Below are 17,089 nucleotides of genomic sequence, written 5' to 3'. Positions count from 1 at the left end.
AAGTTCCATGATCATCATCATTAACTTCCTCACTAATTGGTATAGGTGTCACAGAAACTGGTTTCTGCGATGAACTACTTTCCAATAAGGGAGCAGGTACAATTACCTCATCAAGTTCTACTTTCCTCCCACTCACTTCTTTCGAGAGAAACTCCTTCTCTAGAAAGGATCCATTCTTAGCAACGAATGTCTTGCCTTCGGATCTGTGATAGAAGGTGTACCCAACTGTCTCCTTTGGGTATCCTATGAAGACACATTTCTCCGATTTGGGTTTGAGCTTATCAGGATGAAACTTTTTCACATAAGCATCGCAACCCCAAACTTTAAGAAATGACAACTTTGGTTTCTTGCCAAACCACAGTTCATAAGATGTCGTCTCAACGGATTTAGATGGTACCCTATTTAACGTGAATGTAGCTGTCTCTAATGCATAACCCCAAAACGATAGTGGTAGATCGGTAAGAGACATCATATCTCACACCATATCTAATAAAGTACGGTTACGATGTTCGGACACACCATTACACTGTGGTGTTCCAGGTGGCGTGAGTAGTGAAACTATTTCACATTGTTTTAACTGAAGGCCAAACTCGTAACTCAAATACTCTTCTCCACGATCAGATCGTAGAAACTTTATTTTCTTGTTACGATGATTTTCCACTTCACTCTGAAATTATATGAACTTTTCAAATGTTTCAGACTTCTGTTTCATTAAGTAGATATACCCATATCTGCTCAAATCATCTGTGAAGGTCAGAAAATAATGATACCTGCTACGAGCCTCAATATTCATCGGACCACATACATCTGTATGTATGATTTCCAACAAATCTGTTGCTCTCTCCATAGTTCCGGAGAACGGCGTTTTAGTCATCTTGCCCATGAGGCACGGTTCGCAAGCATCAAGTGATTCATAATCAAGTGATTCCAAAATCCCATCAGTATGGAGTTTCTTCATGCGCTTTACACCAATATGACCTAAACGGCAGTGCCACAAATAAGTTGCACTATCATTATTAACTTTGCATCTTTTGGCTTCATTATTATGAATATGTGTATCACTACGATCGAGATCCAACAAACCATTTTATTGGGTGTATGACCATAGAAGGTTTTATTCATGTAAACAGAACAACAATTATTCTCTAATTTAAATGAATAACCGTATTGCAACAAACATGATCAAATCATATTCATGCTCAACGCAAACACCAAATAACACTTATTTAGTTTCAACACTAATCCCGAAAGTATAGGGAGTGTGCGATGATGATCATATCAATCTTGGAACTACTTCCAACACACATCGTCACCTCGCCTTTTACTAGTCTCTGTTTATTCTGCAACTCCCGTTTCGAGTTACTACTCTTAGCAACTGAACCAGTATCAAATACTGAGGGGTTGCTATAAACACTAGTAAAGTACACATCAATAACATGTATATCCAATATACCTTTGTTCACTTTGCCATCCTTCTTATCCACCAAATACTTGGGGTAGTTCCGCTTCCAGTGACCAGTCCCTTTGCAGTAGAAGCACTTAGTCTCAGGCTTAGGACCAGACTTAGGCTTCTTCACTTGAGCAGCAACTTGCTTGCCGTTCTTCTTGAAGTTCCCCTTCTTCCCTTTGCCCTTTTCTTGAAACTAGTGGTCTCGTCAACCATCAACACTTGATGTTTTTCTTGATTTCTACCTTCGTCGATTTCAGCATCACGAAGAGCTCGGGAATTACTTTCGTCATCCCTTGCATACTATAGTTCATCACGAAGTTCTACTAACTTGGTGATGGTGACTAGAGAATTCTGTCAATCACTATTTTATCTGGAAGATTAACTCCCACTTGATTCAAGCGATTGTAGTACCCAGACAATCTGAGCACATGCTCACTGCTTGAGCTATTCTCCTCCATCTTTTAGCTATAGAACTTGTTGGAGACTTCATATCTCTCAACTCGGGTATTTGCTTGAAATATTAACTTCAACTCCTGGAACATCTCATATGGTCCATGACGTTCAAAACGTCTTTGAAGTCCCGATTCTAAGCCGTTAAGCATGGTGCACTAAACTATCAAGTAGTCATCATATTGAGCTAGCCAAACGTTCATAACGTCTGCATCTGCTCCTGCAATAGGTCTGTCACCTAGCGGTGCATCAAGGACATAATTCTTCTGTGCAGCAATGAGGATAATCCTCAGATCACGGATCCAATCCGCATCATTGCTACTAACATCTTTCAACATAATTTTTCTCTAGGAACATATCAAAATAAACACAGGGAAGCAACAACGCGAGCTATTGATCTACAACATAATTTGCAAAATACTATCAGGACTAAGTTCATGATAAATTTAAGTTCAATTAATCATATTACTTAAGAACTCCCACTTAGATAGACATCCCTCTAATCCTCTAAGTGATCACGTGATCCATATCAACTAAACCATGTCCGATCATCACGTGAGATGGAGTAGTTTCAATGGTGAACATCACTATGTTGATCATATCTACTATATGATTCACGCTCGACCTTTCGGTCTCCGTGTTCCGAGGCCATATCTGCATATGCTAGGCTCGTCAAGTTTAACCTGAGTATTCCGCGTGTGCAACTGTTTTGCACCCGTTGTATTTGAACGTAGAGCCTATCACACCCGATCATCACGTGGTGTCTCAGCACGAAGAACTTTCGCAACGGTGCATACTCAGGGAGAACACTTTTATCTTGAAATTTAGTGAGAGATCATCTTATAATGCTACCGTCAATCAAAGCAAGATAAGATGCATAAAAGATAAACATCACATGCAATCAATATAAGTGATATGATATGGCCATCATCATCTTGTGCTTGTGATCTCCATCTCCGAAGCACCGTCATGATCACCATCGTCACCGGCGCGACACCTTGATCTCCATCGTAGCATCGTTGTCGTCTCGCCAACTATTGCTTTTACGACTATCGCTACCGCTTAGTGATAAAGTAAAACAATTACATGGCGATTGCATTGCATACAATAAAGCGACAACCATATGGCTCCTGCCAGTTGCCGATAACTCGGTTACAAAACATGATCATCTCATACAATAAAATATAGCATCATGTCTTGACCATATCACATCACAACATGCCCTGCAAAAACAAGTTAGACGTCCTCTACTTTGTTGTTGCAAGTTTTACGTGGCTGCTACGGGCTTAGCAAGAACCGTTCTTACCTACGCATCAAAACCACAACGATAGTTTGTCAAGTTGGTGCTGTTTTAACCTTCGCAAGGACCGGGCGTAGCCACACTCGGTTCAACTAAAGTGAGAGAGACAGACACCCGCCAGTCACCTTTAAGCAACGAGTGCTCGCAACGGTGAAACCAGTCTCGCGTAAGCGTACGCGTAATGTCGGTCCGGGCCGCTTCATCTCACAATACCGCCGAACCAAAGTATGACATGCTGGTAAGCAGTATGACTTATATCGCCCACAACTCACTTGTGTTCTACTCGTGCATATAACATCAACGCATAAAACCAGGCTCGGATGCCACTGTTGGGGAACGTAGTAATTTCAAAAAATTTCCTACGCACACGCAAGATCATGGTGATGCATAGCAACGAGAGGGGAGAGTGTTGTCCACGTACCCTCGTAGACCGAAAGCGGAAGCGTTAACACAACGCGGTTGATGTAGTCGTACGTCTTCACGATCCGACCGATCAAGTACCGAACGCACGGCACCTCCGAGTTCAGCACACGTTCAGCTCGATGACGTCCCTCGAACTCCGATCCAGCCGAGTGTTGAGGGAGAGTTTCGTCAGCACGACGGCGTGGTGACAATGATGATGTTCTATCGACGCAGGGCTTCGCCTAAGCACCGCTACGATATTATCGAGGTGTAATATGGTGGAGGGGGCACCGCACACGGCTAAGAGATCAATGATCAATTGTTGTGTCTATGGGGTGCCCCCCTGCCCCCGTATATAAAGGAGCAAGGGGGAGGCCGCCGGCCAAGGAGGAGGGCGCGCCAAGGGGGGAGTCCTACTCCCACCGGGAGTAGGACTCCTCCTTTCCTTGTTGGAATAGGAGAAGGGAAGGGAGAAGGAGAAAGAAGGAAGGGGGCGCCCCCCTCGCTAGTCCAATTCGGACTAGTCCATGGGGAGGGGTGCGGCCACCCTATGGGGCCTTTCTCTCCTTTCCCGTATGGCCCATTAAGGCCCAATGCGAATTCCCGTAACTCTCCGGTACTCCAAAAAATACCCGAATCACTCGGAACCTTTCCGAAGTCCGAATATAGTCGTCCAATATATCGATCTTTACGTCTCGGCCATTTCGAGACTCCTCGTCATGTCCCCGATCTCATCCGGGACTCTGAACTCCTTCAGTACATCAAAACACATAAACTCATAATATAACCGTCATCGTAACGTTAAGCGTGCGGACCCTACGGGTTCGAGAACTATGTAGACATGACCGAGACACCTCTCCGGTCAATAACCAATAGCGGAACCTGGATGCTCATATTGGCTCCCACATATTCTACGAAGATCTTTATCGGTCAGACCGCATAACAACATACGTTGTTCCCTTTGTCATCGGTATGTTACTTGCCCGAGATTCGATCGTCGGTATCTCGATACCTAGTTCAATCTCGTTACCGGCAAGTCTCTTTACTCGTTCCGTAATACATCATCCCGCAACTAACTCATTAGTTACAATGCTTGCAAGGCTTATAGTGATGTGCATTACCGAGTGGGCCCAGAGATACCTCTCCGACAATCGGAGTGACAAATCCTAATCTCGAAATACGCCAACCCAACAAGTACCTTTGGAGACACCTGTAGAGCACCTTTATAATCACCTAGTTACGTTGTGACGTTTGGTAGCACACAAAGTGTTCCTCCGGTAAACGGGAGTTGCATAATCTCATAGTCATAGGAACATGTATAAGTCATGAAGAAAGTAATAGCAACATACTAAACGATCGAATGCTAAGCTAACGGAATGGGTCAAGTCAATCACATCATTCTCCTAATGATGTGATCCCGTTAATCAAATGACAACTCATGTCTATGGCTAGGAAACATAACCGTCTTTGATCAATGAGCTAGTCAAGTAGAGGCATACTAGTGACACTCTGTTTGTCTATGTATTCACACATGTATCAAGTTTCCGGTTAATACAATTCTAGCATGAATAATAAACATTTATCACGATATAAGGAAATAAATAATAACTTTATTATTGCCTCTAGGGCATATTTCCTTCATTACTTCCATACTACTTTTCTACTGAATACGTTGCTGCAGATATTAAGTCTTTCAGGTGTGGTTGAATTGACAACTCAACTGCTAATACTTGAGAATATTCTTTGGCTTCCCTTGTGTCGAATCAATAAATTTGGGTTGAATACTCTAGTCTCGAAAACTGTTGCGATCCCCTATACTTGTGGGTTATCACCAAGCCCCGTTCTTCCGCGGGAGGGCAGATCTGGAGTTCGTTTGGGGCTCCAGAGGGTGATATGTCGCATGTTATTGATGATGCCACTTCTGCTATGCATGATACTTATGATGAGACTACTTCTATGCTTGATACTACTGTGCCACTTAGTGAATTTCTTGATGAACAAATTGCTAGGGCTAGAGAGAAAGAAATTATTGAAACTGATGATATTGATGAAAGTGGTGATGAAGATTTGCCTGTTATTCCTGAGGGTTATGTTTTGATAAAGAAGCTTCTTTAGCTATTTTAGCTTGCAAAGATAGATATGAGCTCAAGAGGTTATTAGCTAAATGGAATCAACAATCTCTTAATGATAGAATGAAACCTCACTACAAAAAAATACACTTCCGTGATGATACGTGTTTGTCACAGTAGGTCGCGTTTTTTGTCATGCATGTACATCCATGACAAATTTATGACAGAATCAAGATAGTCATACCTGTGCTGTCATAGAAGTGTTCCATGACATTACCAAAATTATCATCACGGAAGTGTCCACTTCCATGACGATAAATCACGCGTCACAGAAGTGCTTTCGTCAAGGGTGACCGACATGTGGCATCCACCGTAACGGAACGCCGTTAAGCTATCGGGTCGGGTTTTGGATCTGATAACCTGTTAACAGCCCCGACCAATGGGGATTTTCCACGTGTAAAATGATCATTGGCTGGAGGAAACACGTGTCGGCTCATCGCTGGGACATATGTCATCCACTCATTGGACAGAAGGCGCCTATGATACGTCGACACGTGGCACGGCCCAACAGAGGCCCATTCCTGTGAAAAGGCCAGCCCATTTGACTTGGTCAAAAGGTGGCGGGCCGGCCCATGGAAAGCCTGTTAACGGCCTGTTCGCATATAGCCCATTTACAGCCCGCTAACCCAAGGCCCGTTACCCCCTATTCGAATTAGGCCCAGTAGCATCATCTGGGCCATCCAATATGATTCCAGCCCGTTTTCACTTCTGGCCCATGTATGGCCCATGACGTCTTTCGGCCCATATGAGGCCCTATGTAACTCTTGGCCTATTAACGGCCCGTGGTGAAACTGGCCCGTAATGAACAGTCTATCACTTTACACCCATTAACGGCCCGTGGTGAAACTGGCCCGTAAAGAACAGTGTATCACTTTATACCCATTAACGGCCCGTTATTCCGTTGGGCCGTTTCCAGCCCATGTTATCTTTCGGCCTTCTCAGAGCCCATTTATCCTTGGGCTATTTTCCAGCATTCGTTTACTTACGTCCCGTTACTGTCATTTTCTGCTTGTGGGCCAAATTCAGCCCGTGGTTACAGTCGACCCGTTTGTGGTCCGTTAATACGTTGGGCCATTTTCATAGCGTCATCAAATACGGCCTATTAACGATGGCCCGTTATGGTCGGCCCATGAACGGACGATTCCAACTCTAGCCCGTTTACGGCCAGAATGCGGTCTGTTTGGCCCATGTTTGGCCAATCGATCATACGGCCCGTATAAGGCCCATTGATGATATGGCCCGTAGAGGGCCCATTGTTTCTACGGCCCGTAGAAGGCCCACTGTTTCTACGGCCCGTAGAAGGCCCACTATTTCTACGGCCCGTAGGAGGCCCAGTGTCACTACAGTAAATATTAGCCCATGGTTATTATGGCCTAGTTTTAAAAAATAGGTTATTGCAGCCACTAGCAAACCGCAGAAAAAGAACTGCACTGACTACAAGCAAACAAATAAACAAGACAACAAGGAAATAAATAAAAAGCAACTTACACTAGGCTATCACGGCTATTACACATATTACATCCACTGGGCATCAAAGTTCGCCACCAGTGCAAATATAGGGAACACAGCAGCATATAAACGCCGCAGCAAAACAAGTCCAGAACTGAAACCACTTCAGAAGAGCTCAAGAAACAATATCCTGGGTACCCATAATGCTGGCAAGATGCTTAGCAAGCTTATTAACTTTCTCTTGTTTGGCGCTTAAGTCCTCCAGCGCTTGCTGTTGCACCAGAAAGTATGCATCTGAATTCTGCAGGGACTTCCTCAGTCCTTCAGCTTCCTGCCGCATAACATCTGATCGATGTCTTTCAACTTGAAGTTGAGACTCAAGAAGCCGAACTAATTCAGGCAATGAGTTCGAAGAGCTGGTGCCAGCAGTGGTAGCCAGTAACTCGAACACTACATCAAGACAGGACTTTGGGGTTGTCTCAGTGTCTTCAATATAGTTTTTATCAGCTTTCTTGGAGACCAACAGGGATGTCTCACTATCTTGAACCTTATCTGCATTACTTCCTTTACCATTGTATAACAGGGTACTCTTCTCCAATATTTTATCCGCGTTCTAAAAGAGAAACAAACAAACACATCTCAGGTTTACAATGTAGTATATGAAACTCATTTTGGTAAACCAGTTCAGTAGTAAGGTGGACAGGATAACATCATGAAACAAACATATATCTATGTAGTATGGTCACTGTATGGTCTATATCATTCTAGTTTATGTTGCCAAATCAAGATAGATACAGTTCGAATCATATCTATTTAAGACAAAGCAGCATAGACAGAATATAAGTGTGGGAAACTACACAGCAATAACAACACTTGTAATGTGCATGGCATGAGAACATAACTGTTTATTCAATTGAAACTGAAATCAACATAGAGCAAGTTACAACAGCAAACAGCCAAACACGTTGAAGAAACAGGTTTAAAACATACCTGTTGCGCCATTGGAGTTTCAATTGCATCCTTCAAATTTGAAATTAGTTGGTATCAGTAAATACAGTGATGCAAGAGCAAAGTAGTATGAACCATAGCTACGGAACCTGACCTGAGAACAATTCTTCTTCTGCTTTAAGCGTTGACTTCGGGTTCGGAGTGGTGGTCCTCGTGATTTGGGCACTGCAGTTGCCTTACTAACTGCTCGTGTTTGGGTGCTCTGTGGTGGAGACGGTGCTGTGTCAACGGGAACTGGGTGTCTATCTGCTGGGGTTGGGGTTAGAAGGGGTGTAGCTGGTTCTCTGTCCAACTGGGTAGGGGTACAATCTGCATGAGTGTGGGTTATGTGTGGTGGGGCTGGTTCTTGGGCAAGTACAACCGTGGTTCTATCTGCATCGACAGGTAGCACGATCTTTTCTGAAGACCGTGTTTTTACTCCCACAGATACTGCCATCACTCCCTCCAATTGAAATGGCTGATAAACAAGAAAAGTAATTGAATGTACAGACATTGTAAGATAGACAGGTGCAATGGATAGTAGGGAAGAAAACAGGGCATGAAATAATTCACATTTATGTTGTCTAAGCAAACAGAATAGCAGGACATAATTTCACATATATGATGGCTAATTAAACAGGATAGCATGACACAATTTCACATGTATGATGGCTAACTAAACAGGATAGAATGACATACTTCAAAATATGATGACTATGTAAACAGGATGACATGATATAACTATACGATGTGTCTATTAAAGTGGTTGGCATGCCATAAATCACAAACATGCCGTCGATGGAAACATGATGGCATGATATAATTCACGGATAGAATGACATAATTTAAAATATGATGACTATGTAAACAGGATGAGATGATATAACTATATTATGTCTTTAGAAAATGGGTTGGCATGCCATAATTCAGATACATGCTGTCTATGTAAACATCATGGCATGACATAATTCAAATATATGATTTATATACTAAGGAAGTGAGCAGAGGGCAATCGCATATATGATGTGTCAACTAAGGAGATGGCATTCAATATTGTGTATATGATGTAAAAACTAAGCATTGCAATACAACATATGCATTATATGAGTAATATAACCCTGCCAAGTTTGAGCATACACCTCAGGGGGATAATAGGACTGGTCATCTGCCTCTGAATCCTCCTCTGAAGAGCTATCTGTAACCAGCAAGATATCTGCTTCAGCAGGTAGCATTGTCTGCTCTGAAGACCTTGTTTTCACTCCAGATTTCTCCATCACCAATTCAAATGGCTGATGCACAGGAAGAGCAGTTGAATATACAAACATTGTCGACAAAAGCAATGAGAAATACAAAAAAAGGACGGCATGATATAATTCACATATATGACGCTTGCCTAAACAGCATGGCATTGCATAATTCACATACATAATGCCTTGCAACAAGATAACATTGCATAATTCACATATATAATGTCTTGCAACAAGATGGCATTGCATAATTCACATATATGGTAATTAGACACTAAACAGGTGGCATTCACACAAAGCATGTCTAAACTAAGCAAATGACATAGCAATGCAAGATACCATACGCACGATATGAGCAACATAACCCTGCCAAGTTAGGGCATGCACCTCGGGGGGGGGAATATGACTGGTCATCTGTCTCTGAATCCTCCTCTGAGGAGCTATCGGTAACCAGCAAGACATGCGCTTCGTCAGATAGCATTGTCTGCTCTGAAGACCTTGTTTCCACTCCAGATTTTTCCATGACCGTGCCGAATGGCTGATGCACAGGAAGAGTAATTGAATGTACTAAAATTGTTGACAAATTTAACACGTAATAAAAAATGATGGCATGATATAATTCACATATAAGATGACTGGCTAACCAGGGTGGCATTGCAAAATTCACATATATGATGCCTGGCTAGACAAGATGGCATTGCATGATTCACATATACGATAAAGAAACTAAACAGATGGCATTGACACAAAGCATGTCTAAACTAAGCAGATGACATCTTTAATGTATACAGTAAGCAATGCAAGGCACCATATGCATGATATTACCAACATCAGCATGCCAAGTTAGAGCGAAGACCTCATGGGGTAAATAGGAGTGGTCTTCTCCTTCTGAATCCCCCTCAGAACAGTTATCTTCCTCTTGATTACGATCCGAAATGGGTGGAGGGGGGCTGCCTTTGCGCCCACCATGGAACGACGTCTGCATGAAATTTTATTGCCACGCAAGGCTCGTCTCTTTTGCTCTACATGATCAGTTCCATTGTGTACAATAACTGGCATGCATAGGAATAAAACATAGTGAGATTATGTAAGGAGTGCATGCACAAATCCAGAGTGATGGTAGCAAACTGTGGATAGACCCAAAACCAATGATAGCAGGCAGATAATAGCTTTAGTTAAAAAATACAGATAATGGCTCCTTTAATGTTTGTTTGCACCCAACATGAAACTCATAGTAGACACCGGAGATTAACCAGATAGTAGACAGATAGTACTGATTGCTGCCCCAATATGTACCCCACAACCATTTAAAAACTCAAGTTTCAGCATTAGTTTGGACCTGACTCGGAGTCTAATAGGTGAACACGACGATAATGTAGCATGTCATCATATTAAGCGACGCATAACGTAAGCAGACACGGAAGAGTGCGACCTCTCTTGCGGACCCGTGTAGTCCTCAAGGTCATCTGCTCAGTTGATGATGGTAATGCAGTTGCCGTGGCTGCCGGCGGCGGGGAAGAAGATCTGAGGCGGCGAAAGACAGTCTGGAGAGCGGATCCCTGCTGTGGTGAACCCTTCCGTCGTTGGAGCAGCTGAGCTGGGGTGGAACACAGCGCCGCAGGAGCAGGACAAACCACACAAGGTTTTCTTTGACACATATCTGTAACAGAAGTAATTGAGTAAGGGCTTGTTTGAATTTGAGGATTCTAACAATGCAGGGATAGGAAATAGACAGGAATAGGATAGGAATGCACGTGCAAAACAGAGAATTTAAAAACACAGGATTTCTGCCAATCTGGGTGTTTGATTCACAACAATTGGAAGATCACAGGATGCAAAAAAGCATGGTGAGATTAAGTCAAACCACAAGAAAATGTACGGTTATAATGCTATTATGCTACTATCTCTTAGTCTTGTGCTTGATGAATAGGAATATGAAAAGGAGGAGAAGTGGAAATTAGAATTCCTACGGTTTTTCTTTCAAGGAGACACTAAAGGAACAAATCCTACAGTTTTCCTTTGCTCCATTCCTTTGCACCAAATTCATGAAAAGTAGTACCATAGGAAACTTTCCAATTCCTGATGTTTTTCATTCACTTTTCCTTTCAAGCACTGGCGATTCTAGTAGGCAGGCTTGAGCAAGGAAAATCCTACACTAAAAAAATGTTTTTGTGCTACTTCTATTACTTTGGACCCAGGCCACTGCCATACTAGCTCAACTCCCAGGCCCATCGACAAATGCACAGCTCAAACGCGCAGAGATAAATAATGATGGCGTTCAAGAGAGTCCATCACGGATAGCTAAGTTGCCTGGTACCTCACTGCTTGTCATATAGTAGGATAAAATAATCGTATTTCCCGTTACTACGAGTGCTCAGTGGACAATATATATAACATGTAGAGTAAAAAAGAGATGCAACAAGTGTACAACCTCTTTGGCGAAGCCATGTCGATCTCAGCGTGATTGGGTTGGCCGGTGAGGATGCTCCGGCTGACTTGGCTGTCGGAGGAGGGGAAGAAGATCTTAGGCGTCTGGAGATGGAGCCCGAGGTACTGCTCCGCTGTGATGGAGGGTTTCGTCGTTGGAGCAGCTCCGGTGAGTTGTACGACGCCGAGGCTGAAGCAGGACAAGAGAGACAACGAACAACGTTAACCTGAGTGGAATTCTAATAGCATCTCCAATACATGACGTAAAATACATAACCACAAAGTGCTAGATGTAAAATACATCAGCCGCTCATCTCTGAACTTAACTGTCGAAACTGAATTTAACTGTCGAAACTGAACTTAACTGTCGAAACTGAACTTAACTGTCGAAACTGAATTTTGCTGTCAAAACTGAATTTTGCTGTCGAAACTGAACGCACTAGCAAGGTGAGGCTACACGTCGGTCGACTGACTTTTTCATCTCTGGTCAGTCGATTTTGCAGCCGTTGGATACGAAATCAAGGGCCTGCGGTTCATCTTCAACCTCCACCCCCTGAGCCGCCAGCCACCACCGGCCAAACAGCAGCCCCCCGCCGCCCGTGGCCGGCGGTGCGCCACCCCGCCCGCCCCGAAAACACTCCCCACCGCTGGTCCGCCGCCGCCCCGGCCATCCCTCTAGGCCCCCCCGTGCCGAGCTTTTTCTCCGGCGATCCCCACGCCACCGCCCCGCCAACGCCTCGCCACCGCCGGCGACCACCGCCCCCATCCTGAACCCTAAGATAGATAGTGGGGTACCTCTCCGGCGAGCCCCCCTCCCCGCTGCGGCTGGTTCTTCCTTCACCCCAGTGAGCCCCCCACCCCCTGAAAATCGACTGACCCAAAAGTCGATTCAGTCGACTAAAGTGTAGCTAAATCGGAACAGCATCGCAAGCAAGAGTAAGAGCGAGAGCAGCAGCGCGAGCAAGAGCAGACCAGGCAGGGGACCGAGAGCAAGAGCAGAGCAGCAGCGCAAGCGAGAGCTAAAGCAGCAGCAGCTCCTACTGATGTGGACGTCGCCGCCGAGGGAGCGACGCCGTGGAGGAAGTGGCCGGCGACGCCGCCGTGGATGGAGCCGCGCCGTGTCGGCTCGGGACCGAGCGCCGGCAACACCATGAGATCGAATCAAGAAGAAAATGCGGCGATTAGTGTACAACCTCTTTGGTGGCACCGATTAGGCCGCAGCTTCATCCGAGGAAACGGTGATGATGATGCTCTTCCGGTGGTGCAGGTGAAGACGGCGGTGTGGGAATGGAGGTGGCGCGAAAGACGAGGGGAACGTCGGGGCAGCTCCTTGGAGGTGGAGGACGGGGTGGCTGAACCGGCGGGACGATGAGATCGACGACGGATCCTCATCCGGTACGGTGGATGAGGGACGTCGAGGTGTTGCTGTGGACGACGTCGTCGGGGAAGAGGCTCCGGCTGGGTGGCGGACGGAGCAGGGTGTGGGGTTTCGTCGCGGGTTTTCGCGGCCTCGGTGTACGAATGGGTGGGCGGATGGGATGGCAGTGGGGAACCATGGCTTAGAGACGCGCTTGTCCGAAATGTGGGGTAAGTTACGAAAGTACCCCCACCGATTTGAGGCGGTTCTTTCGGTTCAGGGGTACCACGGGCATTTCGCGTGTCGGGATTTCACAGGAGGTGGGAGTTTTCGCGCGCGTTGTAATTTCGGAATAGCAAGGCGCGGGTTGAGATGGAGGGAGTTGTCGGAGCACAACGAGACAAAGATATATCTTAAATATTTCGGGCTAACAAGGCGCGGGTTGAAGAGGCGGGAGTTTCGCAGCACGATAGACAGAGACGCTAGCTTGAATTTTCGGCATAACAAGGCGCGGCTTGAAATTTCGGAAGAACAAGCTTAACGTGTACCCAAAAAAAGACAATTTGCACCTCAACACGCACAACACACACACAAACACCATTTAGACTAGAGTAAGGTACACGTGCATTGCACGCATGAGATTTGGCAACCAAATTATGAATAAATACCACATTATAGCATGCAAGCTTTGAGTCATATATGCATGATGTAGATGTTCGTTTAATTCTTATAGTTCATTTCATTCAAAATCATCTAGTTTTTATAAGAAAGCTAATCTATTTTAAGATTCATGGAATTGTGCGTCGTAAGACATAAAGTAAAAACAAATAATGGCAAATCATGTAGAAAAACATTTGGGCAATTCTGATACGGAAGATTCTAGAACAAATAAGAAGTGCTTGTGTTTTGATGTTTGTGCATTATGCTTAAGTTCAACCATGGAGTCTTCTAGATTATACATGTGGCGAAATCTGGTGGAATCTAGATGATATCCAACGGCCAGTAGTGCTCAAATTTGCCATCTTTGGACCATCGGATTCGCCTCATCCAACGACCATCTTTCAAAGTTAAAGTTACCCGCACACAATATAAAAAATATAAAATATAATATATATATATAGGGGTATAGATATAGATATGTGATGCGAAAGCCGCCCATCATCTCCAATTAGAATAGTGTGTCCATGCACGGATGCGACGTGGCCAAATGATGTCTGCCATCGGTATCTCAAATTCAAATCAGTCTGACCTTGTTCAATGTGTATACATTACAACATGCTCGTTTCCAAACCACACCGCGCAGATCTCCGTTATATTCATGCATGCATGGGTTTCAAACATCAGGATCTCTTATTCAAATATTTGAATTCAACTTTACATTGATTATGACCTCACCTATTCTTTTACACCCACACAGTAGTCTTCTCTTTATAATTGTACCACTAACTTTCTCTCGTGCATGCATGCACACACACTACCAGTCGGCATTATCCATCGCACGCATACAATCTTTTTCTTCAGGTCGGTCTCCCATGAAGGCACACACCCACACACATCCCCCTCTCCATCATATCGGGCATTCTTTATCTCTCACGCGTGCATGCGCAACGATCGATGTTCCTCTATGTATGTGTGTATATAGCTAGGTCTTTCATAGTTTTCCACACAAACCGATCAATCGATATATCCAGTGAGGTCTCACCCTCTTTCCCACGTCCACATCGATCAATCTATACCTCTCTATATAGGATTAACATATATAGCTAATACACCCACATTAATTATATATCCAACGTCCCCCTCTCATCATCCATGCCTTCCGCTTCATCTCTCAGACGCGTGCACAATGGCGAAGACAGGGGCAGTAAGGGCCCTGCCCCCTCCCCCCTAACATCACTATATATCGAGGCTAATATGAATGTGATCATTAGACAATTGCTGCTAAAAATGGTTTAAGTTCATGAATTGACCCTCCTCGTAAAGGATTAGCAATGCTTGGCCCCCTAGCTCATTTATTTTTCATGGCTCCGCCACTGCGCGCAACAGCGCACGTGTTCGCCCCCTCTCTCTAAATATCGATCTCGCACTTGTGCATTCCTTCATAGTCTCCCTCCACTCGGCCCCTCGCACCATCTTCTAGCCCCCACCGGATTTTGCCACATGTACAATCTAGCAGACTCCATGGTTGAACTTAAGCATAATGCACAAACCTCAAAACAACAGTGGTTCTCTTTTGTTCTAGAATCTTCCGTATCATAACTGCCCAAACTTTTTTTCTAGTTGAATTGCCATTATTTGTTTTTACTTTATGCTTTACAACGCACAATTCCATGAATCATAAAATAGATTAAGGGCTTCTTTGATTCAAAGGATTCTCAAAGGAATTTTGGAGGATTCTAATCATTAGGAATTTTTCCTATCTTGGTTGTTTGATTCGTAGGATTGTAAACCATAGGAATTTTTCCATATGATTCATTTGCACTAGATTTCATAGGAAACATCCCATCCACTCAAACCTCTTTGAAAGAATTCTGCGTTTTTTCTATGCACAATCAAACACTCGTACAATCCTGTAGGATTCAAGACGACATTCCACTATAATCCCATGTTTTTCCTATTCCCGCGTTCTTAGCTTTTTTATAAAAACTAATTGATTTTGAATGAGATGAACTATAAGAATTAAACGAAGGGCTACATCAGGCATATATGACTCAGAGCTTACATGCTATAGTGTGGTATTTATTCATAATTTGGTTGCAAAATCTGATGCGTGCAATGCACGTGTACCTTACTAGTACTTCGAGTATGTGCAAAACACGTAAATTAGAATACCAATGGCACGCTACACAGTGTCTCTCTTACAGTTCATGAAGCCACGTGGCACATGTGGAGGCGTTGTCGCGACCTCCTTGCGTGGATTGATCACAGTGACGTGCTGCTGGTTCCAGAAGAATGTACTCGTCCTCCCTGAGCCATACTGGCGGTACATGCACGAAGCGAAGATGTGCACGCACGCCACGCACGCACTCATTCCCTCGCACGCACACGCGGGTACACGGGCGGACGCAATTTTGTACCAAGATCCACCCCATGTGATAATTTGACGCGTGTAAAGTCGTTCACTTCATTGATGGTCAATTAATACAGCGCATGCAAATTGAGTGGACGTGAGGGCGGAAGAAAGACATTATTACTCCACTGCGCGCATGCGAGTAGTTAAATCGTGGGTTGCTAGTAGTACTTCCATTGGTCTCCTTCGTATTTTGTGCCAATTTTTGACAGTAACATAATATTTACGCATTTGAGCAGTGTAGTACTTGAAATTTATGTTCCGCTAAACTCATCGGGAGCCGTTTCGGGCCTCGAAACCAAAACCATCAATTAATCTTTACCTTGTTCCCATCACATTCGAAAGCCTGCTCACACCTACTAGTACGTACCAAACCTGAACGTGTTCCCACTATGCAGGTATTAGTACTAGTGCTAGTACTTAGGTTATAAAAAGGGGAACTACCTAACCGAAAATTACTCTACCTTTCCTCCTCATAAGTGCTTCTTCTTCGTCCGTCGTTGCCATGGCCGGTGAGCAGAGCTCTAGGTCGAGAACTACTCGTAACAAGGGAGCGGCAACCAAGGCTGCGGAAAAAAAGAGAGGGCTCGCCGCCACGCAGAGACCTCGAAAGATCTCTCACGGGCAGGCGATGGCTCCCAGGAGCGCCCTAGCCGCGGAGGCGAACATGCCGAGCCGGCGGAGCTGGAGTCGTTATCCCTCGACGGCATGCCCGATCAGCTCAATAAGCAGAAGGAGTTCATCCAAGGCTTGATGGAGTTGCTGAAGGAGAGCCTCGACGACATGCCCGCTGAGCTCAATCAGCAGGGGGAGTTGACCGC

The sequence above is a fragment of the Triticum aestivum genome, chromosome 1D (genome assembly GCF_018294505.1).
Source record: "Triticum aestivum cultivar Chinese Spring chromosome 1D, IWGSC CS RefSeq v2.1, whole genome shotgun sequence".
In the NCBI taxonomy this organism is placed as follows: Eukaryota; Viridiplantae; Streptophyta; class Magnoliopsida; order Poales; family Poaceae; genus Triticum; species Triticum aestivum.
The sequence above is the reverse complement of the archived record's forward strand: the minus strand, read 5'-3'. Positions refer to the sequence as shown.